General features: G+C 30.7%; 1 protein-coding gene across 2 annotated transcripts in view; it reads right to left on the reverse strand.

Moving 5' to 3' along the window:
• LOC145258202 (rho GTPase-activating protein 7-like) overlaps window positions 1–26,083 on the reverse strand; it is a 671,840-nt gene that overhangs the window by 516,581 nt on the left and 129,176 nt on the right. Inside the window, exon 1 of one of the 2 annotated variants that reach the window (XM_080116114.1) lies at window positions 16,155–17,386. The exons of the other annotated variant lie outside the window; for it this stretch is intronic. The gene's annotated coding sequence lies outside the window, so the exon portion shown is untranslated. Of the gene's footprint in view, window positions 1–16,154; window positions 17,387–26,083 lie in introns of those variants that run through there. 2 annotated transcript variants of the gene reach the window in all.

Raw genomic sequence — 26,083 nt, forward strand, 5'->3', positions numbered from 1 at the left:
TGTCGCTATTTTTTTAAAACTAAACAACTTTAACCCGTTGACAAACATAAGAACAATTGTAGTAAAACCAAGACTACTACTACTACTACTACTACTACTACTACTACTACTACTACTACTACTACTCTCTATCCGTCCCTTTTACTTCCTTCGTTTTTTATTTTTTGTTTACATTTCTAGACACAAAATAGTTGTGTGAGAACGGTGAATTTGTTGACACATTTACTAATCTGTTTCAATATTAGTTTTATTTTATTTTATTTATTTAGGTTTTATATTTTTGCTTCAGGTTTTTTATTCATTATTTTTTTTTTTTTAGATCTTAAGTTTCTATAACTTGGTTGAAGGATTCCAATATGGGTTTTTCATTCTTATATTTCTCATCGGTAGGTTCATGTGCATTTTTTCTGCTAACTGACTTTCATCGACGTTCGATTCGTAGGAAAATCATGTTTAATTTTCGATTTTTGAGCGATTATTCAGAAAAATAGGTAACTTTACACGAATAGGGAGGATTTTTTTTTCATGTTTGAGTGATTCGTCCGTGATTTTTCATTTTAATATACTTTCATAGAAATGTTTCTGTTATGTAAAAAAAACAAAAAAACCTTTTCTTTGTCACAAGTGTCACGCTCATACATGAATTCCATAGCTAATATAACATACTGACTGAGTCGTCTAGTATATATATATATATATATATATATATATATATATATATATATATATATATATATATACCGAAGCATATATATTTATATGCATATATATGTATATATAGGTATATATACTTATATACATGTATACATATATACGTATATATATATATATATGTATATACGTACATACTTATATATACATATATATGTATACATATATACGTACATATATATTTATATATACGTATATATGTATACATATGTACGTATATATATGTATATACATACATATATACTTATATATACATATATATGTATACATATGTACGTATATATATATGTATATACATGCATATATACTTATATATACGTATATATGTATACATATATACGTATATATATACATACATATATATACATATATATACATACATACATATATATAAATACATATATATATACATACATATATATACATACATATATATATACATACATATATATATACATACATATATATATACATACATATATACATACATATATATATACATACATATATACATACATATATATACATACATATATATATACATACATATATATATACATACATATATACATACATACATATATACATACATACATACATACATACATATATACATACATATATATATATATATATATATATATATATATATATATATATAAGGGTGAAAAATATCTACCTTTATAAATATTTGTAAGTACTTGACTGAATTAAGTTGTTTGTTCATATATTGATAGGACGGAGACAATCGCGGGTGAGGTGATTTTTCACCTCGCCCTATCACCTCCACTCCCGTAACATTTTTTCTTTCATTATTAGTTTCTTGTTGACTTTGTGAAATTTGGTCGAGAGGATCTTTGAGGAGTTTGACAAGGACGACAAATCGCCGTGTTTCTCTCAAGCGAAAGAAAACGATATTCGGTAAAGAGAGAAGAGTGAAAGAAGAAGAAGAAGAAGAAGAAGAAGAAGAAGAAGAAGAAGAAGAAGAAAAACAAGTTTCTTTTTAAAAGAGATAAATTCAACGAAAATCATTCAATGCAAAGCACAAAGTGAAAGACAACATTGGACGTTATTATCTAAACACATACTAAACACATGCTGAACGCATCTTTTATCTGTATAAAGCGCAGGGGGCCCCTCCGCCATTCAACGTCGAGATACAATAGATACCCTCTTCATGGGTGGCTGCACATGTAATTGTGAAGCAAAGATTGCAGAATCCCAACCACACCTCTCGTGAATCGGCACTACTTGATTCCATTAGTAAGGAGAAATTTAGGGCGACTGAAAAGAATGTCGAGATAAGCGGAGAGCACAAACAGCGGCTGGTCTTCCTAAATGGTCACCCATTTTAATACTAACCAGGCTCAACTTCGCTTAACTTCAATTTTCTAATGAGAACAGGTGTGGCAACGTGTTTATATATATATATATATATATATATGTATATATATATATATATATATGTATATATATTATTCAGAATAGTGAAATACAATAAACCTTTTGCTAGTATATATATATATATATATATATATATATATATATATACATCAGAATTATGAGGAGTGTTAGTCTATAGATTCGATTTCAGTGCATTTTTCAGAGTTCAGTGTGCATGAAACGCGATATAGACTAAGCACGGTCATCATACATTAGAACAATTACCATTTTTTTACACTAATCGATTGTGACCCCAAATGGTTTACAATCTTGGAGCGGCTGTTTCAGCAATTACTATGCCTGTGTTTCGCCAATTGGAGTCAGTGTTTTTTTAACGTTCTCTGCTCTCCAACCGAACTCCTGACAGACAATGATCGTGCTGTGCCTATAAACTATGGAGAAGTGTCGTCGGAAAATAAAACAAATGCAGAAGAATTGTCCTATAATTAAGACTGTATACCGGTACAACATCACAGTCAACGCTGACTTATCCACTTTGTTCACACTTGCCAATATGTAGCATTTATACTGAAATCAAATAAAAAGAATTGACAATTCTGAGCAAATTGTAATGTCTGATTTTTGAGCTGCGACATTAAGAGAAATTTTGTAGTTTTTCTGCTGCACGGAATTTGGACATTTTGGAAAAAAAGTTTCTTGGCATATAACTTTTATTTTATTATTATTATGTAAACCCTGTTGCGCCCGGGGCAATTATCAATTCACAATTATAATCAAAGTTTGTGAAATGAGGTCATGTAGGTCATCGCTTGCTTTGATAAATTTGCTGATAAATTTGATAAATAAACAAATGAATGAACTACACAAATCTGTTGGACAATGGAAAAATGCATTGACTACACGTTCACACACATATGCACACTTGCAGAATTATCTCTCTCTCTCTCACTCTCTCTATATATGTGTGTGTGTGTTTGTGTAATACATATATATGTATATATATATGTATTATTATATTGTACATATATATTATATATATATATATTATACATATATATAATATATATATGTATAATATATATATAATACATATATATATATGTATAAAATATATAACATATATATATATGTATAATATATGTAATATATTTGATATATATATATAATATAATATATGTATGTATTACATATATATAATTATTATATGTATAATATATATATATAATTATTATATGTATAATATATATATATAATTATTATATGTATAATATATATATAATTATTATATGTATAATATATATATAATATATATGTATAATATATATATATAATATATATGTATAATATATATATAATATATATGTATAATATATATAATATATATGTATAATATATATATAATATATATATGTATAACATATATATATAATATATATGTATAACATATATATGTATAACATATATACACAATATGTATATTATATATATATATATGTATAATATATATAATATATATGTATAATATATATAATATATATATATAATATATATATTTAATGAAAACAAAGGAATGTAGTGTTTATCTAATATACGCAATGGTAAACTTCAAACTAATATATATAACAGTATTTATATATAGAAAATGTAATCCCAACCGAATTGAAAAAGCTCAATCCGCAATAGAGAGTAGAGCTTATTATAAAAGAAAGAAAATTTAAACTGTAAGTCGAATTTTACAATCAAAATTTATTGGTCGACTGAATACTAAAAAAAAAAAACAACAAAAAACAATTTACAAGTTTCAAAGAATACTATTCTTATTATTCTTTTCATCATAGGGCATAAAGAAATCAGACAAATTCCACTTACAGGTTTAATATTCTTTCTGTTATGATATATATATATATATATATATATATATAATATAATATATATTATATATATAATATATATTATATATATAATATATATTATAATTATAAGTGGATAGTCCTTAACCCGCGGAGTTTCGAAGAAATATCTTCCTTCTCATCAGAGGGTAGGAATTAGCAAAATTCGGGATCGAATTTTGCATACAAAAGTATTTGATTAAACAACAAGTAAGTCAAAGATCTTACTTGATAACAAAAAGTGGAGCAGAGGGTATATGGTGAAGAAAAAGATGATTATACGTGAATGGATAGTCTGGTGAAAGGTAAATAATCCAATGACGGTATAATCCAAAAATATAACTCCAAGAAAGTTTATTGAGTTTCCATTTGCACAAGTAAAATCCAAGGAAATCATATAATATATATTATAATATATATATATAATATATTTCATAATATATGTATAATATATAATATATATTTTAATATATATATATATGCATAATATATATATATACATATGTAGAATATATATATAATATATATGTATACGCATAATATATATATAATATATATGCATAATATATATATAATATATATAATATATATAAATATAATATATATATATATAATATATATAATACATATATAATATATATAATCTCTTCTATCTATCTTCTTCTATCTATCTTCTCTTTCTATCTTCTTCTTCTATATAAATAAAATGAATTCATTTTTTCCTGTCTGATTTTGACATTAATAGGATTAAAAATCAAGATATTTCATGCAAATATAATATGCACAAACGGCATAACAATATCTGACGTGTGTTATAGGCTTATTATTTCTCAAATTCCTCGATAATCTTAGATTTCTATACTTTTTCTGCTGAGAAGTCACGGCCAAAATCGGTTAAGATCAATGGAAGTGGTAAAATATTTTCTCTCTAATAAATTCCTCCTCCCCCTGCCACCACTTAACACCGTTTGGGGATCGTTCACAAGGAACAGTTGAGAAGAGAACACCGGTTTGGCTTCGTAGTTCTTTCATGTGAAGTTATTTAAAATCACCAAACTAAGCTGCAGTGCTCTGTGGCGTAGTGGTTAGCGTGCTGGACAATTCACATTATATTTTCACGTTCGCGCCGACCTACCGTAGTCGTTTTTTTTTTTTTTTTTTTTTTCCTAAACAACTGGAATGGACTTTTCTTGGTGGCCGAACTGTTAACGTTGCAGATGTTTTTTTTTTTTTTCACACTTTATTTTCCTACTTTTACTCATGACTCCGGGTTTGATCCTTCCTACTTACCTACCATAACATTTTTTAAAACTCCCCCCCCCCGTCCCGGAAACAAACACTCGAGCAACGCTGGGTACCCCCGCTAGTATATATAATATATATATGTGTGTAATATATATATGTAATATATATATATGTATAATATATATATAATATATATACAATATAGATATATAATATTATATATAATATATATATACAATGTATGTATAATATATTATATATATATGTATGCATAATATATATTATATATATGTATGTATAATATATAATATATATGTATAATATATATAATACTAGCAAAAGTACCCGTCGTTGACTGGGTTAAAAAAAAAAAGTCTACAAAAAATGGACTCTGATTTATGAAAGTATGATAGGTTATGAAAAGGAAGGGTTGTAAATTTAGGTTGAATTTGGGGGTATCAAAACCAAAGCAAAATATGATGAAAGTAAAAATATAATAGATAAACGCCATAATTTATCATACCATACCTGTTCACACTAAAATACGTATCACAATATTCTTTGGATCTATATTAACAAACCTTGTTAAACTTGGTGACATATTTCCATTCTATGGAGGTCAGGCACAAACGAACACCCCATAATTTTATTATACCATATTTCTTCAAACTGAAACATAATTATCAAAGTTTACTTACGCAGCTAGATATGAAAAGTCTTTATTAAAGTTTGTGCCTATTTCCATTCCATGGAGACCAGGCGTAACGCAGACCCCACAATTTTATTATACCATCCCTATTTTAAGTTAAAACATACTTATCAAAGTATTATTATGTACATCTATATCAAAAACACTTGTAAACGTTTTTTTTTAAATTTTTGATTTCCATACTTTGCGGACCAGGCACGAACGCAGACCCCACAATTTTAATGATCCACCGTTCTGCCAGATCAAACATATCCATTCCTGTGTCGCGATACATCTTCTATCATATGTAATCAGTTTTTTAAAATAGTCAACCATATAGGAGCCTATTCGTGACCACACACACACACATACACACACACACATTCAGCTTTATATTATAGAAGATATATACGTATAAATTATATATATAATAGATATGTATAATATATATGTATAATATATATTATAATATATATATATATATAATATGTATGTATAATATGTATAATATATTCGATTAAAATAATATATGTATGAAATGCGTTTAAAAGCCAACTTTCAACGCAATATAATGTAAAATAGACAAATATATATTTGTTTAAATATAATATATCGGCGATGGATGCCATCTTTAGAATTTTATACATTCTCTTTTCCTGTCCATGGTTGTAAATGGGAGAAAAAGTTAATACTAAATTGCTGGTTTGTTCGTCTGCCATGTTATTTTTCAATGCCGGAAGATTACGTTTGGCGCGCGTGATATGAAAGTCAAAGTTGTGTTTGCCATGATACAAGCGTTGTTTAAATTTTAAAATAAAATATGTATGAAATACGTTTGTAAGCCAAATTACAGCGCAATATTATGTAAAATATGCAAATATTTATTTGTTTAAAATTAATATTTCGGCGATGGACGCCATTTTCAGAATGGTATACCTTTTTGCCTCACCATGATGGTAAATTCGAATATATATATATATATATATATATATATATATATATATATATATATATATATATATATACGCAGGGTGACCCCCCCCCCAAAAAAAAAAACAGAGGAGATTCAATTGTTTTTCTGGGCATTTTACACTCAATGGAGAAAAAAGGCCAAAGACCCTAGTGTTTTGATGTGATGTTTTGAAAATAATAAACTAGTTGTGACCAACGTTTCTTTTCATTTGGACAAAACACTAAGAAACGGAGGCTAATTAGAGTTGGGGCCCGTTTTTTGGGTCACCTTGTATATATGAAATGTTATCATTTTTGCTATTAACAATGAAATGGTGCATTCTGAGCTAAACTTCTTTTTAATATAGTAAAAAATAAATTGGAGCAAAAAAAAAAAAAAAAGTTCCAGAAAGAATATAAGAAAATAAGAGGAAGGTAAATAAAAAGCGAAAAATAAAAAAAAGAAAGAAAGAAAGGAAAGAAGATAAGGGAGAAAAAAAGAATCAAAGAAAAAAAAAAAGAAAGAACTAAAAGAAAAGAAACGGGAAGGAAAGTAATTAATGAAAATAAGAAAGGAAAGAAGAAACCAAAAGAAAGGCGAGACGAAATAAAGAACGAAAAAGAGGAAAAGGAAAAGGAAAACAATCGATATTTGTTCTAGGCGAGTTTCTATATATTGGCCGTAGTTGTTGAGAGTCGTGTGTATATAAGGGAAGGGTAGATTAAATTATGACACAAATGACGCTCCCTCACCCGTCAAACGACGGGGGAGGGAGCGTCATTTGTGTCATAAAATGAGGGTACGACTTGTGTCACTCTGTCACGAAAAAACTCGTTCCTTCTCTTTAATTTCTTCTTTCCTTCCCTTATTTTTAAAAGCATAAACTAGCTTTCGTGTACATGGAAATTCCACGGCGTTTTAAGACATCATAACCATTATATTTATACACAAATATAATCCTTCACTATAGACTAACGCTGTGCTATGTAACCGTGACATTTATTGGGTGGGTTTCTAGCAGTATTTTGTTTACTTTTCTAGTTTTGGGCGATTATCTAGAATCTTGACCCACTCTAGTCAGCCATTTTATTCTTTTTCTGACGTAAGATTTTTCTTTTGTTCGACACTACTTGTCTTTAAAACTGAATATACGCTCTAAAATAAGTTAAAACAATAAAAACATATCCAGCTAGATAGAAGAATATCTTACCTTGTCTTTGAAAATATTTATTTGTTATATACACTTCTTGTTCTAATCACTTTCTCGTTTTGTTGCTTATTGTTAGAAATGCAGAACGTTCTTGTAGAGGATAACCATTATCTTTTAAGACTGCATAGAAAAACCCATGTATTAGGTTGGTGCAAAAATAATGTCGCTTAAGAGAAGGAAAATTAAAACTGTAAGTTGAACTTTACAATCAATATTTATATATATATATATATATATATATATATATATATATATATATATATATATATATATATATATACACATATATATACATATACATATATATACATATATATATATAGATATATAAAGTGAAATTGTCTCTGTGTGTGTATCTGTGTGTGTGTACATTTCCCTAACTAACTGTCAATTTTCAGTCTACAGATTCAAGATTTGACATAAGGAGTATTAAGATTTGGGAAAATCTTTTTAATTAGTTTTCGGCCAGAAATTTGACTGTCAAGTGGCCAAAGTTCAACGATTTGACCTTGAAAACTCTACAAAACTCCTCCGCCAATTTTGGATCTAAACACTTTAAATTTGATATATGTTACTTGGACATGGATTAAACGTTTTAATTTGATTTGAGCCCGAAACAGTAAATGTTACGGTCAAAATTGACGTTAAAGGTTAAAAAAAAAAGTACCCTCTTCGGTCTCTACTAAATTACTCAGCCAATTTTTGGTTTAAACTTTTGAAATTTTACATAAAGGGTATTCAGACATAGGACAAGCTTTTTAATCGGTTTTCGACAGAAAATTTGGTTGCCAAGGGGTCAAAGTTCAAAAGATTTGACTTTTGCGGTCTCTAGCAAAATTATTCAGCTAATTTTGGGTCGAAACATTTGAAATTTTATATAAAGGGTGTTCAAACATGCAGCAAACCCTTTAATTAGTTTTGGGGCGAAAAGTTGGCCGCCAAAAGGCCAAAGTTTAAAGAGTTGACCTTTTCAGACCCTACCAAACTCCCCCGCCAATTTTGAGTATAAACATTTGAAATTTTAGATGTAGGTTATCTGAACATGAGTCAAACTCTTTATTATATATATATACATATGCACATAGAGTTATGAATTGTTCATTGGGCCCAAGCAAAACCGGGCTGATCTGCTAGTATATATATATATATATATATATATATATATATATATATATATATATATATATATATATATATATATATATATAATTATTTTTTTTACTATGTGTGTGTGTGTGTGTGTGTGTAATTGAGTCATGTTTTAATCACACTACAAAGTAGACATAACAACAAAAATTCGAAAAAATTCCACTTCACTGCGAGTAATTCTCAACGGTCTAGAAGAAAATTTGGTTATTGTCTACATTTAGGCCTATAATCAACAAGGGCAGACAATCGACTTTGAAAAAACACAAAAAAGAAATCTTTCCACCCTCGAGAAATCCTTTAAAATTACCACTTTTGAAGGTTTGCGGGAGGGCTGAAAACGAAAATAACGTTATGAACACAATTTAACGTAAAATGAGAACCCACACGTTGACCGCCCCCCCCCCCAACAAAAAATTCTGTTTTTACATTGGAGGAGCGGAGAGTGTTGTGGCGGCCAAAATGTAAACACAGAATTTTTGTTGGGGGAGGAGTCAACGTGTGGGTGCTCATTTTACGTTTAATTATGTTTATTGTATGTTGACCCCCCCCCCAACAAAAAAGGTGTCCATAAATTGGGTGCTCATTTTACCTTAATTATTAAGGAAAGTGATCTCCCACTTTTTTAAAACTTACATTTCTTCATATCTTCGAAACTACTCGTTTGCCGGAATTTTAAACGTTATTTTCCTGTTTTCAGCGCTTCCGAAAACCTTTAAAAATGGCAATTTTAAAGGATTTTTCGAAGGTGGGAAGTCGATTGTTTACTCTTCTTGATCCTATATTCCCGAAAAGTGTCGACAGCCTATCATTTGAAATTAAGATGGCGTACTAATCCTTCGATAAAATGTGTGAAAATTTGATTTTCTTAAATATATATATATATATATATAAAAATACTTGATCGATTGACGTGATTTTTGGAATATGACATATTAGTGCGTTGACAAGTACGTATATGGCGGCAATTTTTCACCTGCTACCACGATTAAAGTTTTTTTTTTAATAATTCAATAATATTTAGGTAATTCCGACTGCATACTTTGGAAGCTACTATTGTAACTTATTAGAATTGACAAATAATCAGTTGAAACCATTGATTTTTATCTGAAAACCCCATTTATCGACTACTAAATCTCCAATAGTGTAGAAGCGTCAAAAAAACTTATGTTATCCTTTTTCTTCTCGTGTAGCTGTTGCCTCCCTGATTCTATTTTCGCTTTATCTCGCTTACATTCCCCTATTCCGAACTCGTTGTCGTGGTCTGATATAAGTGGACGTTTTAAACGGACATTAATAATAATAATAATAATAATATATATATATATATATATATATATATATATATATATATATATATATATATATATATATATATATATATATTAAAATTTAATCTATTTCAAACTGATAGAAATTATTACGCCGTAAAAATAATTAAATTGAGTTGATTACTAAATTTAAAAAGCCATTTTTTGCATAGTATTTTCAAGTTAAATTCAGTTTGTACGATATTTTTGGTCCTCCGATAAAAAGATGTTCATTTTCACCAGAATTTGACATCCCCTGGAGATTTTTGGTGTTAAATGGAGTGGGGGGGGGGGAGAGCAAATGCTGAACTTAGTCATTTTTTTTATGCCTCGTTTACTGTTCACTCACGCGGGACCATGCATGCGTCATTTGTTGTTTATTAAATTGTTATTTTGATAGAATAGCTTTTTTAAATGTTGTAATCAAGTAAAAATGATTTTTGTTTTGATTTTTGTTTTGATTTTCTTGTTATTATTATTATTATTATTATTATTATTATTATTATTGTTGGCTCACATGGAGCTTTCACACAAGTCAACAAACGATGTGATTGGAAACCTGTGGTGTTCTCTGGAAGCTGAGTGACAACAAGTCTCCCCAGACGTCCAGCTTTCTCCACCTCCTTCGATAGCATTGGCAAATGAATTTGCATCATCGCAACAGCCGCTTACCATTGATTTCTCGCTGGTAGTGACCATTATACTGGAATTTGAGTGGCACTCAGCCTCCCCAAGGTCTCAGTTCTCTTTGTGCTTGTCCAGCCGAGGTCTGGTTGGCGCTCGCTCCTCGGTCTTTCAGTCCTTATTGACCCTTCTTGGCCCTTTGGTATCACTTTTTTATTGGGGGGAACGGTGATGAAACAATGGGGGGATGCATGATGGGGGGGGTGTAGAACTTGTAAATATGCAGTTTCGGTGTTCTTCATTTCCCGTAACGCTTATTTGTTATATTGTCTTCTTGTATTATTCTCCGCATTCAAGGGTTTTCCTTAATATTTCAGTCGTTTTCATTATTGTTAGTCGTTGTACTTTTATTATTATTATTTATTTTTTTTTGTGTGTGTGCAATATCAGTTTGAAATAGATTACACTTAAAAAACAAAAACATTGCTAATGACTGTTTTTGTACAAAAACCAAGTCCACCGATATTGGTTACTGCTACAAATTCGGACTAGGGGCATGTGAGCGAGAAAAAGCGAAAGTATAAACAAGGAGACAATAACTCCATGAGGTAAATCCTATTCTTTCCTTTACTCATGGGTCGAAATGACAAAAAAAAAAAAAAAAAACAAAAAAAAAAAAAACAAACAAACAAAAAGAACAAAACAAAAACAAAAAACAAAAAACAAAAAGCAAATGAAACTGTGGCACTAACTCTAAAGCGGGACTAACCGGTTTCCTCTGAAGGAGGAAGTTTCATGAGAGTATGACATTCATAAGCGGTCCTCAGTCACATGTTTACCCCCGTTAGGGGAGATGACGATGTTAGGTGTTTGTAACTCCTGCAGTAAAATGTCGACGCCCCTCTACATACAGCGCCTGGTATTCCCAAATTGGTCACCCATCTGGTATTGACCAGATTCAACGTTGCTTAACTGGTGATCTAACGAGAACCAGCATATCAACGTGATTATGTTGTAATGGGTTACCGCTTATACAATTCACTTGAAGATATAAGGATTAATGAAATGGAAGCGGTATGAATTGACGATTTACTTATGGGCAGTTTTTCACAAAAGGAGACCCTTTGTTTTATTTCGTTTGATTTTATCATTTTATAAAATCTGCTTTCTATTTATACGGTTCCATTGAGTACATAGACAGCATAACATCTCTATTGCTAAAATTAACAAACAAGATATATTACGTTTCTGAAATTTTGAGATGAGGATTGGTTATTTGAATTATTTGGATTCATCGGACTACTGTTCTCATCTTGAGTGTGATTTTCACAACGTTTCGATCGATGTAACCTACGACCTTCTTCGGGTGTATATATATAGTCCGGCGAGGTTAGCACCGTGGTAGAGGTTTAGGCTTCTTATCACGAGGTGCCGCTTTCGAATCTCGCTAGATTCAGCCACTCTGATGAGTTGTGGATGACGAAACACGTGTCAGTGGATAATTATATTTTAAAAATAATATATATGTCGCTCCCCATTAAAAGGGGGTACCAGATTGGTCAATGGGAAAATTATTCCCAACAAGCATTTAGGTAAAAATGCACTTTCGTATAAATACTTGAATTCATTCAAGAAAGTATCGCTAACAAAAACAAATAAAAACACACACATATTATATATATATATATATATATATATATATATATATATATATATATATATATATATATATATATATGACCATTTTTAATTTATTTTCTTTACGTCCTCCATCCGGTAAACAGCGCGTTATTAAATTACAACTTATAAAGAATTAGTCAAAGTCCGTAAAATTTTACTCGAGCTTGTTGTTTTTATGATTTGTGTTTTTGTCATTGCTGTTGTTTTGTAAAATAAAATGCTACAATAAATTGCAGTTTTTGTAGTAAAAAAAAACCCCGCACACACACATAAAGTATAAAAATAATAAAAAGTTTCCTACCCCAGGTAGAAAAAGCTTCCAACAGCAAGTGCATCAATTTTTGTATTTGCTCCATCTAGTTTGTTTTGTTGTACGACGAGCTTTTCTTTCTTTCCCTTCTTCGTTCTATCCCCGAGATATCCGTGCACATCCTAATTTCAATATCGTAAGTAGGTTTTGTTTAAAATAGTTTTACGCTTTGGTGAACACGCATCACGTCACACTCGGCAATTTAAAATAGAACCTCCGTTCCGAGAAACCTATAGTAATACCCGCTACCCACTGAGTGATAATAAACTATTCTTTTTTTGTTCTTTTGAAAAAAGAAAATTACAAAAAAGAGCACTCACGTTTATATATTACGCGTGGCCATATGTAAAAGAATAGAGCCCCATTGGTTACTGAAAAATATTCAATATAAGTATATAAGCCTCTAGATTTCACCTTGAGTTAATAACATAACGGATAGCTTAAAGTATTTTACTGTTTAGCCAAACCGAAGAGCTGTAATACAGCTAAACAATTTTGTTTGAATATATATATATATATATATATATATATATATATATATATATATATATATATATATATATATATATATATATATGTGTGTGTGTGTGTGTTCGCTCACGCACGCAGTTATATGAACATAAAAACATACTATAAACACGCGTTGTTCATTCATTGAGTTTAAGTGGCGTTACATAGAGGAAACTAAAAATATACAACCATTAGATCTCTCTCTTTCTCTCTCTCATATATATATATATATATATATATATATATATATATATATATATATATATATATATATATCTGTGTGTGTGTGTGTGTGTGTGTGTATGTATATATTAGTGGTCTGGTAAGGCCAAAGGGGAAACAACCGAAGCAGCAAACTAAAGCTGGCCTACCAGGACACTATATATACAAATGTTGGCAAATTTGGCCATATATATATATATATATATATATATATATATATATATATATATATATATATATATATATATATATATATATATATATATACTTCAGAATAGTTTTTTTATTTTTTTATTTAACAATCAGTTGTTATGGAAACGTGAAATTGTAGGTTTACAAAATATTACTGGCAGTAATATTCTATAAGTTATCCCATCTAAACAGGAATTGCTCGATATGCAAAATTGGTAATTGACATTATTACCAAACGATGTCGAGAACGTATAACATGGATTTTACCAAGCAAGCTGGATCTAAAAAACATTCATATCCTTTTTCTACAAATCCTCCTGATATAGGACTTCTGATAAATGCATTATTTTCACTTTGACTTTCCATGTCTCACTGACTTTAGCAAATAGAGTGCATACCTTTATAACTATTTGCTAATATTTTCTCTCCTCTGATGAGATGGTAGACATCGAAACCCTATAGGTTAAGGAGATTAATTTTCTAAAGCATTCTTTGTCTTACTTAGAATAATAAAAATTCTTTGATATGAAACTCAACCACTTCATTTCATTTCAATGAGAGTTTTTTTTTAATTCTTTGAATTACAATTTAATATATATATATATATACCATCTTTTTTTGCAATTTTATAAGTTCCAAATCTCAATAACCATTGATCAGAATTTAACAAACGAGGTTTTGTTGGAAATTTAATGGGCTATGTAACATTTGCCCTTAAAGTCGCATATTATGGGAATCATCCATAATTCGAAGCCAATTTTTGGTACGTTTTTACAGCCATAAAATGTTTCATAGTCATTTGTTTTCCTAGTTTTGCATATGAATCACAAAATATCTGATATTTCCCCAAAACCTCTGGCCTAGATGGAGGGGAAAATAAAACTTGCTGCCATAGTTTTAAATGATTTGAAATAACAGTAAGGGGAGACTTGATTCCAAATATTTCTCATATGTTATATCTCCCGTTTTAGATTTTCACACATAAAGTAAATTTCACAGTCTATGAGGCTTATTTGATACTGGACATATTATTTCAAAAAGAGGGGAGATATAATCCATGAGAAACAGCAAGTTTTAGACTCCCCCCCCATCAAAGAAAATATTTTGGGGATATATATATATATATATATATATATATATATGTGTGTGTGTGTGTGTGTGTGTGTGTGTACATAAGGGAGTATATTAGTTTACACCCCTGTAAATAACGGAAAATATGCTTCGTCAGTGTTCGCGTTAATATCAATATAAAACTATAGTTACGTCACAGTAATTTAATTTTTCATGTTCTCATTTCTGATGACTAAAAAGAAAAAACACCCATCATTGACATTTTATTCAAAGCGGAGGAATTCTTTCCAAATATATTTAAGATGACGAGGATTGTCTGACTTGCTATTTGTTCCCCCTCCCTCTCCATTTAAAATAGTTTCGTCCGGGTGACTAGGAAAAAAAAAGGCACGTGTTTTTTACTCGCTAATTTTCCCGGGAAGAGACGAATTTGTATTTTGGTTATTTATATTCAAATATTCATTGCTCTTCCCTATAGAGTAGAAGGTAACAGGTTACTATAATATAATTAGATCAGATAGTATGGCATCCGGCGCGAGTGATCACTGTTGGTAGTGGCCTGGCTGTCTGGGGTTCGAATCTTGGGATCGATGTGCTGTTTAGGTCTAGACACACGTGAAATGACGAAATAGCTACGTATCGTTTATTATACCCGTGCGTTGTGTGCGCACGCACGTGTGTGTTTTGTGTGTGTGTGTGTGTGTGTTATTGTGTGTGTGTTGTGCGTGTATGTGTGTTTTGCGTGTTGTGCGTCTGTGTGTTCGTGTGTGTTGTGTTGTGCGTGTATGTGTATGTTGTTGTGTGTGTGACGTATGTGTGTGTTGTGTCGCACGCGTGTGTGTGTGTGCGTGCGTTACGCTAGACAGTATAAATACGACAGACATGATAATAGGAATTTCATTTTTGGGACCCGAAAAATGAATGTTTGTTTGTTTGTCCCTTAAAAAGCCAAAGAAAAGAAGAAAAAAAAGAAAGATTCCTCTTGCTTACCTGTTGTTTAAGAGTTAGTTGGCTACTTTTAAAGCCGGTCGTTTTAAAAATGGTCTGTGACGAGGGAAAACAGAAGCAGGTGGCCCTCACCCTCTAACTCAACCCACCCTGATCCACACGACAGTCACATACAACATGTTGCTTGTGGCTTGATAGCAGTTTCTTTTCTTTTCCTTTTTTTTTGTTAAATTTGTTATCCTTTCTTTATTTCCTTTCTTTCTCTCTTTCTTTTTTTACAGAGTCGTAGTCGTGGTTGTCAGTGTCGTATAAGCGCGCACTTAGCATTTATAGTAATATTGTCGCAACTATTTTTCTAGTATATAACATAAATGTGGCCTAGATTAAATGCGTCAGGTATGTAGGACGTACGTCCTGCTCCGAGAAGAAGAAGAAGAAGAAGAAGAAGAAGAAGAAGAAGAAGAAGAAATAAATAGCCTTTTTAACTGCTTTCTTAAAATGTTTTAAATAATAGAAATAAATAATATTTCTCGCTTGACTTAAACGTCAACTTCGTAACAACACTCAACAAAATTAAAAAAAAAAAGTTTTTGTTGTTGTTGTTTGTTGTTCGAGTTTTTCCCCCTTTATTATTGTTGCTATTTTAATTTATTTTTTTTTTAATTCTCTTTTTATTTATTTTTTTATTTTATTAAAAAATATACCGCATATATTTAAACATGCTCCAAGGACATTGCGAATAACTGCATTCTCTAATGGGGCGCCCCCCAAAGACCAACAATAAAACAATGTTCTATCTCATGTAGGAGGAGGTAATTCCTAGAAAGATGGATTCCTAAGATCGAACAACAATTCGGTAATATCTGAAGGTCACGGTCAGATAGTAACGCTAGAAAAATTATATGAATATTAAAATTAGTTTGATGTTGTCTTTTTTTAATATTATAAATTTATATCATTAATACATTATTAAACGAGGAATCATTTCGAGTAAAAATTCGAGTTTCATTTTTAGATAAACATGACATCAGGTCACATTTGGAGAAATTTTTATTTTGATTTAGCTTATTTACATAATCTTGACAAATTTCAAGCGTGCGTTTCTCAATTTTACATGCATGATATTAACTGTAATTTAAATGGGAATGATTCTTCATTTAGTAATATACTAGCAAGAGACCCAACGTTGCCCGGGATTGAATGATGATCATCGAATGTTTCACATACCTATATTTTTATTGTCAATGAAATCGATGAAATTATCCATGTTTAAATCAAATCGATCACGGTGCACCGGGAGAAAGCTTCACATATCTCCCCGCAGTGACTTAGTTGACAATACATTGTAGTCTACATTGCACTGTAGAGACCGTACTGTTGATTTTATGAAATGATTTTTTCATATATAATAATATATAATGGCTTCATATATATATATATATATATATATATATATATATATATACATATATACATATATATACATATACATATATACATATATATACATATACATATATACATATATATACATATACATATATATATACATATACATATATATACATATATATACATACACACACATATATATATATATATATATATATATATATATATATAATAAATGGCTTTAATTACAGTTTAAAATTAAAAAGTTAAGTATCAATGTTGAATTGTGCTTTAAATAGAGCCATTCATTTCGAACGCGCCCATCAAAGAACCTATTGTTGATTATATGCCGGGTCTTTCTGCTTGTGCGGTAATAAAACTTCTCAAATGTACTTGTGATGTAAGGGTATATAAGGTGTTAACTTTAGGGAAAATCGCCTGTTTCTTTCTTTCATCAGATTTTTTCGATTATCTATACTTATCGAGGACATTTTGATACAAAATCTATCTAATAACCCTGCCAGATACATAAAGTACAAGTGTGTGAAATTTCATAAAAATCAGCCCAACCGTTTAGGAGTTCATAGGAAAAGAACTCAAGCACACATTTAGACAAAGTTCCTCTTATTTACTAGTGTGTATATATATATATATATATATATATATATATATATATATATATATATATATATATATATAAACAAGATAAAACCATTTTTAATATTTATACAGAAGTTTTCTCGCATTCACCTGGTAATGATATCTTCAATCCACTTGTTGAGCAGATCCATAACTCCGCAAGAATACATGATCGGCCACTTTGAATTCACAAAGTGGTACCATTACCTTGCTTCCCCTTACCATTTTATTTTTCATGCCCAAACCTTTGTGAATGTCTGGCTTTACCAAATGAAACGCTGGTCCTAACTGCCGTTTGAACATCAGCTCGGCTGGAGAAACCTCAGTTGATGAGTTGGGAGTTATTCTACGGGGGAATAAAAAAACTCTTCACCTTAGATTCAAGTGTAGCATTGTGGTCTGGTTACATCCTTTTAAGCGCTTCCTTGAATGTGCGCAGGCTGCACTCTGCTTGTCTATTCGAGGACGGATGGTAAGGAACTTTGAAAATGTGCCGAATTCCATTGGCATTCATAAATGCGTGGAATTTGTAACTTGTAAAGCAAGGACCATTGTCATTCACGACCAATACCGGTAGTCCGTGTCTTGCGAATATTCCTCTCATTTTCTTAATTGTGGCTGTCGCAGAAGATGCTTTTATTATACATATCTCTGTCCACTTTGAATGAGTATTCATTACTATCAAAAACATGTGTCCCCAAAATAGACCCGCATAATCTATGTTGATTCTTTCCCATTGCGAACTTGGATATTCCCAGCAATGAATGGAAGCCTTGCTGGGGTTACTTTTATTAAGAATGCAGGTTACACAAGCTTTTCCGGTTTTCTCAATATCAGTGTCTCGATTTGGCCACCACACATAGCTGCGAGCAAGGGCCTTCATCCGTATGATCCTTATGTATGCCTGATGCAGTTGCTGCAAAACTTTCACTCGAAGGGTGGCCAGAATTACAAAACTATTTTTCCATAATACCGCACCTTCACATATCAACTCTATTCGCTTGTTGAAATAGAGTTTCATTGTTGTATCTGGGATGCATTTGCTCCAGCCATTCGATGTATTCGTACACCCGACTCAAAGATAGTACTGCTGCCACCTCCTGCTGTTCCTATTTACAATGCCTCCCCACGGGACAGAGTTAGACACCAGGGTCGTTTTTTAATGTGGAGAAAAGGAACAAAAATAAAAATTGTCTCAGTCGTGAAGGATTTCTCCTCCACTTACAGAGAACAAGAAATTGAAGTGTAGATCTGAAGAACAGATACTACACTTTGATCTTACTGATAGAGTACTGCTGCCACATCCGGCGAGGAGCTGCTCAGCACATCTTTTTCTGTTTTGATAGGGACAAAAATCACAGTAAAATTTCGAATCTATTTCTGCTCTATCGTTATTTTCATGATCGGTGCTCGGGATTAAAAAAAAAAATATTCATTATTTTCTCTTTTTTTGTTCTGTTTTTAATAACGTAAGTTATCGGTAAAATTTCCGTGAGTTATCGACAATATTTCGTCCCGATCCCGACACCGGGACACATAAACAAGGAATTAAAAATCAGGGTTTGGCGCGAGGATTTGTCAAAGGAAAATGAGAAAGGCAAAGGGTAGATAATCATCAAGTCAAAGTAGCAACCGCACAGTGTAGATAACAAAACAAAACGGGACCCGGAGAAATGCATTCTGTACATACCCTTAAAAGACACCCTTAATGTTTAGAGCTTCCGTTCAACAGGAAAAGGTAACGGCAAGAAGATTTGTGAAAAAAAAAAAAAAAATTTACCTTCGTTTCCAAACAAGGAGGAGGCGGTTTCTGATTCATGGTGGTCAGCATTTTTATTGCTCTCCCAAATACCACTGCCCATTTCTCTCTCTCTCTCTCTCTCTCTCTCTCTCTCTCTCTCTCATTTTTGGCTCTCTGATTGAAAAAAAAAATAATTACATTTGTATTAGTGAGTTTTATCAACGGCGAATGTGTATTCTTAGCAAAATTCTGCATAAAATCATATTTAAGAAAGAAATTAAGTTAAAACGCTAGAATTTTTTTTTTTCATTTTAACCGAATTCCTTACTTAAATATGATTTTGCCAAGTTAGAAGAAAATAATTATCCTCTATTAATTAATTATGGATTCTGGTTCCTCAAAATCTTAAATATGATACAGAAAGGGAAAACATGAAGAGGTTTTTCAAATTAAAACGAAAATTATACTTAGATTTAAATTAAATGTAGATAATGACTCTAGGTGCATCTCTATTTCTTTTGGGCGATCTTAAAATCGGAATCGGTAATTTTATTGAAATCAGGAAAAAATTTAGAATTGTTTCATCACTGACAAATATAGCCACACATTTCCCATAAAAAATAGTGGAAAAATAAATTATACTTCGCAGCAATATATATATATATATATATATATATATATATATATATATATATATATATATATATATATATATATATATATATTGACTTTTGTTGTTATTCTTTAAGCGATAACTATATTACTGATAGTATAAGTTCCAGTGGGCATTGGGAGTTGTCTTCCTTTACATAAGTATAAGTTTTCTTCCATACATATACACATATGCATTATCGCCTCATTTTTGATGAGACATGTACACACATACACACACACGCACACATACATACATATGGTTTATCTGATCAATTTCGACGTATAAGATCCGGAAGAAAATTAAGTTGTCTAAAATTCACAAAAAAGAATTGTTTATAGTGGTGAATGGTTGCGTAAATCATGCACACTTTTTGGAATCACTGCTAATCTCAGTCGGTACAATTAAATGCAACAGAAAGAACTATGTTTTATATCAGAGTTTTTCTTCTAGATGCATCTCTCTCTCTCTCTCTCTCTCTCTCTCTATATATATATATATATATATATATATATATAGTCATCCACATGCAGTACTGTTTTGCTGTTTCACAGCTCATCAGTGCGGCGAGAGAGGCAACTGCCTCAAGCATATATATATATATATATATATATATATATATATAGAGAGAGAGAGAGAGAAAGATAGACAGATAGATAGATAGATAGATTTCCTCAAAACCTCTGGCTTTGGTGGAGGGGAGATTAAAACTCTGCTATAGTTTCAAATGATCTTAAATCACAGCAAGGGAAGACTTGATTCCAAATATTTCTCATTCATTCTCTCTTTTAGAAGAAGAGTGTGATTATGAATATCTCCAGTATCAAATAATCTTTATACAATGTGAAATTTACTTTATGTACGCAAATCAAAGCATATATAATATATGAGAAATATTTGGAATCAAGTATTCCCTTGTTGTTATTTCAGATCATTTGAAACCATAGCAGTAAGTTTTAGTCTCGCCTCCGAGTTATGGCTGTAAAAAAAAATGCCCAAAATAGGCGCTGGATGATGGATGATCCCCTTAATGTTTGACCTTAAGTGCAAATGTCACATATCCAACTACGCAGTTCAAGTTATTACCTTTCCAACGAATATTCATTGGTTCAATAATCGCTGAGATTTGGAACTTATAAAATTGCCAAAAAAAGACGGTGTATACACATAAGTGGCATGGCAAGGCCACAGGGGAGACAACCAAGCACCCTCCCCCACAAAAAAAGAAAACTAAGCAAAATCTATCACCAAGCAAGAAAACTAAAGCTGGTTTGCTAGGACACTATATATAAAAAATTGGACATATTTTATTGATTTGAAAATATAGGTTCTTTTTTACCAATTGTCATAAAATGGTAACAGTATAATAGTATTATAACCTCCAAAAAGCATATAAATACTCATGTAGTTTCGACCCATGGAACCAAAGACATGAGCATTACAATATTCAATTTGGCTATATATATATATATATATATATATATATATATATATATATATATATATATATATATATATATATATATATATATATAACCGGAAGTGACGTAGATTTAAATTAAGTAAAGAGGGGATAACTTTCGAAAATATCGGCGAAAAAAGCGACACCTCCCTGTAGAAAAGTAGCCAGATGATGGTGAAGAAATTAATGTTTTTAGCCAATTTTTCGATATTTGTCGTCTGAAGGGTCGAGCTTCCAAACACTACTGATCTTATGAAAATCCGTCGCCTCTGTCGAAAGTTTTAGGCAGACATGCAAACATACATACATACATTTATATATTGGTAACTAAAATTTATCGACCCAAACCGATTAAAAAGCTTGCCCTATCTCTGAATACACTTTATGTAAAATTTCAAATGTTTAGACCAGAAATTGTCTGAGTAATTTGGTAGAGACCACAGAGGTCGATTTAAAAAAAAAATTAACCCATATTATGACCTAGAAATACAAAACTAGCATTTCAGCCCGGCGTTGCCCAGGTGTTTGGCGATGTATGTTGAGCAAAAAAAAAAAAAAAAAAAAGAAAAGAAAACAGTGGTAGTAGGAAGGATGGCTCGAACCCATACCTCGAAGGAGGAAAAGAACGGGGAAAAAACCCTGACGTCTTTCCTGTTACAACCACTGCCAAACCGAAAGTGACTTATGATTAAATTAAGGCTCGACAATCGAAAGAAGAGGATGACTTTCAAAAATACCGGCGAAAAATCGACCCACCGTAGTGAAAAGTGCTCAGTTTAAGGTTAAGATATTAATGTTTTAAGCCAATTTTTCTATATTTGTCGTCTGAAAGGTCGAACTTCAAAACGATACTGTTCTTGGTAAAATTCGTCGCCTCTGTCGAAAGTTTTAGGCAGACATGCAAACATAAATACACACATATATATATATACATATATACATATATATATATATATATATATAAATATATATATATATATATATATATATATATATATATTGGTAATTAAAATTTTCGACCCAAACCAATTAAAAAGCTTGCCCTATCTCTGAATACACTTCATGTCAAATTTCAAATGTTTAGACCAGAAATTGTCTGAGTAATTGTTGAGATGGCAAAGGTCAGTTTTTTAAAACTTTGAACCCTATTATGACCCCTTAACATTTATTGTTTTGGGCTCAAATCAAGTTATTAAGTTAGATCGATGTCCAAAGAATCTATATCTAAAATTTCAAGTGTTTAGACCCCAAATTGTCGGAGGAGTTTGGTAGTGCCATCAAAGGTCAAATCGTTCAACTTTGACCCCTTAACAGCCAAATTTCTGGCCAAAAACGGATTACAAAGATTTTCCCCAATCTCCATACTCTGTATATCAAATTTCGAGTCTGTAGACTGAAAATTGACAGAGTTATTGCGTAGGGAAATGTACACACACAAACACGCACAGACACGTTCACTTATATATATATATATATATATATATATATATATATATATATATATATATATATATAAATAGATTTACAGAAGATTATAATACTTTTCTATGGTTAAAAGTTTATGATAATTGGTAAAAAAAACTATATTTTCAAACCAATAAAATATGCTCAAATTTTCCTACATTTGTATATATAGTGTCCTGGCTTTGCCACTTTGGGATGAATTTGTCTTCGGGATATTTTGCTTGGTGATCTCCCCTGTAGCCCTGCTAGGCCACTAACATATACATAAGTTATTTATTTTATTTTATTTTTGTTTTTGAGATAAGTATTGAATGAATTCAATTATTTATACGAAAGTGCATTTTTACCACCAAGCAACCAACCGATTTGGGAATAATTTTCCTTTTGACCAATTTGGTACCCCCAAATGGGGAACGGCATATATATTGTTTTAAAAATATAATATTCCACTGACACGTGTTTCGTCGTCTACGACTCATCAGTGTCTGAATCTAGCGAAATTCGAAAATTGAGACCCCATGATAAAAAGCCTAAACTTTATATATATATATATATATATATATATATATATATATATATATATATATATATATATATATATATATATATATATATATATATATATATCTTCTGGCATGGATGCTGGGCGTTGCCCGAATCGATATGAAGTTCGGTTTGGACACACCTACTATACTAGGGATATTGAGTAGTTTTTCATTATTATACGTCAGTTTTCTCGCTTTCGCCACAACAATTAAAAAAAAGAACGGATAAAAACACGCAAATGTAATCGCCCCCCTCCAAAAAAGAAATACGTGAGAACCTCCTTACCAGATATTTCGGTAGAAAGGATACGAAGAATACTGGCTATTGGATATTCTCCGTACATTGAGCACTTTTTATGACTATATACCAGTTTAAGCGAATTTTTTTAATGCTGCCTCAGTCTGGAAAGATTGAAAAAAACCCAACAAATTTTAACCTGTTTAAATGCAAAAAAAAAACAACAAAAAAACTGTCAGACAAAAGTAAATGAACATTTTTTGTTTTTGTTTTAAATAAATAATCGTAATTGGATTGGATTGTTTGTTTCTTTAAAATGAAAATGTAACCCTCTGATTAAAAAAAATCGAAATAAAGAATTTTTTTGTTTTAATATAATTATACGCCTAAATTATAAAACACTCCTGTTTAAAAGTAAAAAAAAAACACCAGTAGGGGCACGCAAACGTGAAAACCTCCTATTTCATTGGACCACAGTATTAATTGCGAAATCACATTGGAAATTATTTTATTTAAACTAATTCCAAAATTAATGCTTGAAAGTTTGTTTTTATTTTTGTTTTAAATAAAGAATCATAATTGGTTTAGATTGTTTGTTTTTTTATTTAAATAAAAAATGTAACCCTCTGTTTCTAGTTTTAATATAATTATCCGCCGAAATTACAAAATACTCCTGTTTAAACGCAAAAGCAACAACAACAACAACAACAACAACAACAGCAGCAGCAGCAGCAGCAACAAAAAAAAACAAAAAAAACAAAACAAAACGAAAAAACAAATTAAAATATGACCACCGGTAGATGTATGAAGGGAAATATTATATTTGATCCAACAGGTGACGCATGTTGGATCAAACACAGTAGAGGAAATAACTCGAAACGGGTTTCTAAAAATCGATGTCGGTAATAATAATTAAAAATAAATTAAATTAAATATATTATCAATATATCAATATATATTAACAATCTTAAATAGAACACTTAAAACAATTCTCTCGCTATAAATGGTAACTAACATACAGCTATTTAGTAAAATCGATTTTAATTAATGTTATATGCAAATGAAGTTACCTCTTGAGAGTATATTTTGCAAGAATCATACTATATATAGAAATAAATGAAATAAAGTTTATGCAAGTAAGGTTTTAGTATGAAAATTAATTAGGAAAATAATGGACCTTTTGTATATATTAATCAAATTGTTATCAAACAAACAGACTAGAATACGAATTTACTTATAACTATACTGATAGCCAAATTGAATATTGAAATGCTCATATCTTTGGCTGTATGGGACGAAACTACATGAAAATTTGATGTTGTTTTTTTAAAGATTATAATACTATTCTATGGTTAAAATTTTATGACAATTAGTAAAAAAAGAACCTATATTTTCAAACCAATAAAATATGCCCAAATTTGCCTACATATGTATATATAGTGTCCTGCAGGCCAGAGTTTTGCTGCTTTCGTTGTCTCCCTGTGGCCTTGCCAGGCTTCTTATATACCATACTTATAACTTATAGTTTCTAGTGTTAGTGTTTCAGTAAATTGTTCTGAACATTATGACTTGTGATTATGAATCCATGTGAATACTTGTCTATATAGTTCTCTTCATGAGCATATTTTAAAGACCGCACAGAAGGTGTCTTTTAAGCTCTTTTTTTAAATAAAAAAATACGGATTTAGTGAGTATTTTCATTTAATTAGCAATCGATTTGTCTTCATTCGGTTAGCGCTGAGGTACTCGCGCGCAAAGTTCAAATACTAGGACAGCAAGGTGGTGTGGTACATTAAAAACGTTTCAAACACACTGTTAAAAAGGTTTCACATCTTCTA

The sequence above is a fragment of the Euprymna scolopes genome, chromosome 3 (assembly GCF_053919585.1).
Source record: "Euprymna scolopes isolate OS-2025 chromosome 3, ASM5391958v1, whole genome shotgun sequence".
Classification (NCBI taxonomy): Eukaryota; Metazoa; Mollusca; class Cephalopoda; order Sepiida; family Sepiolidae; genus Euprymna; species Euprymna scolopes.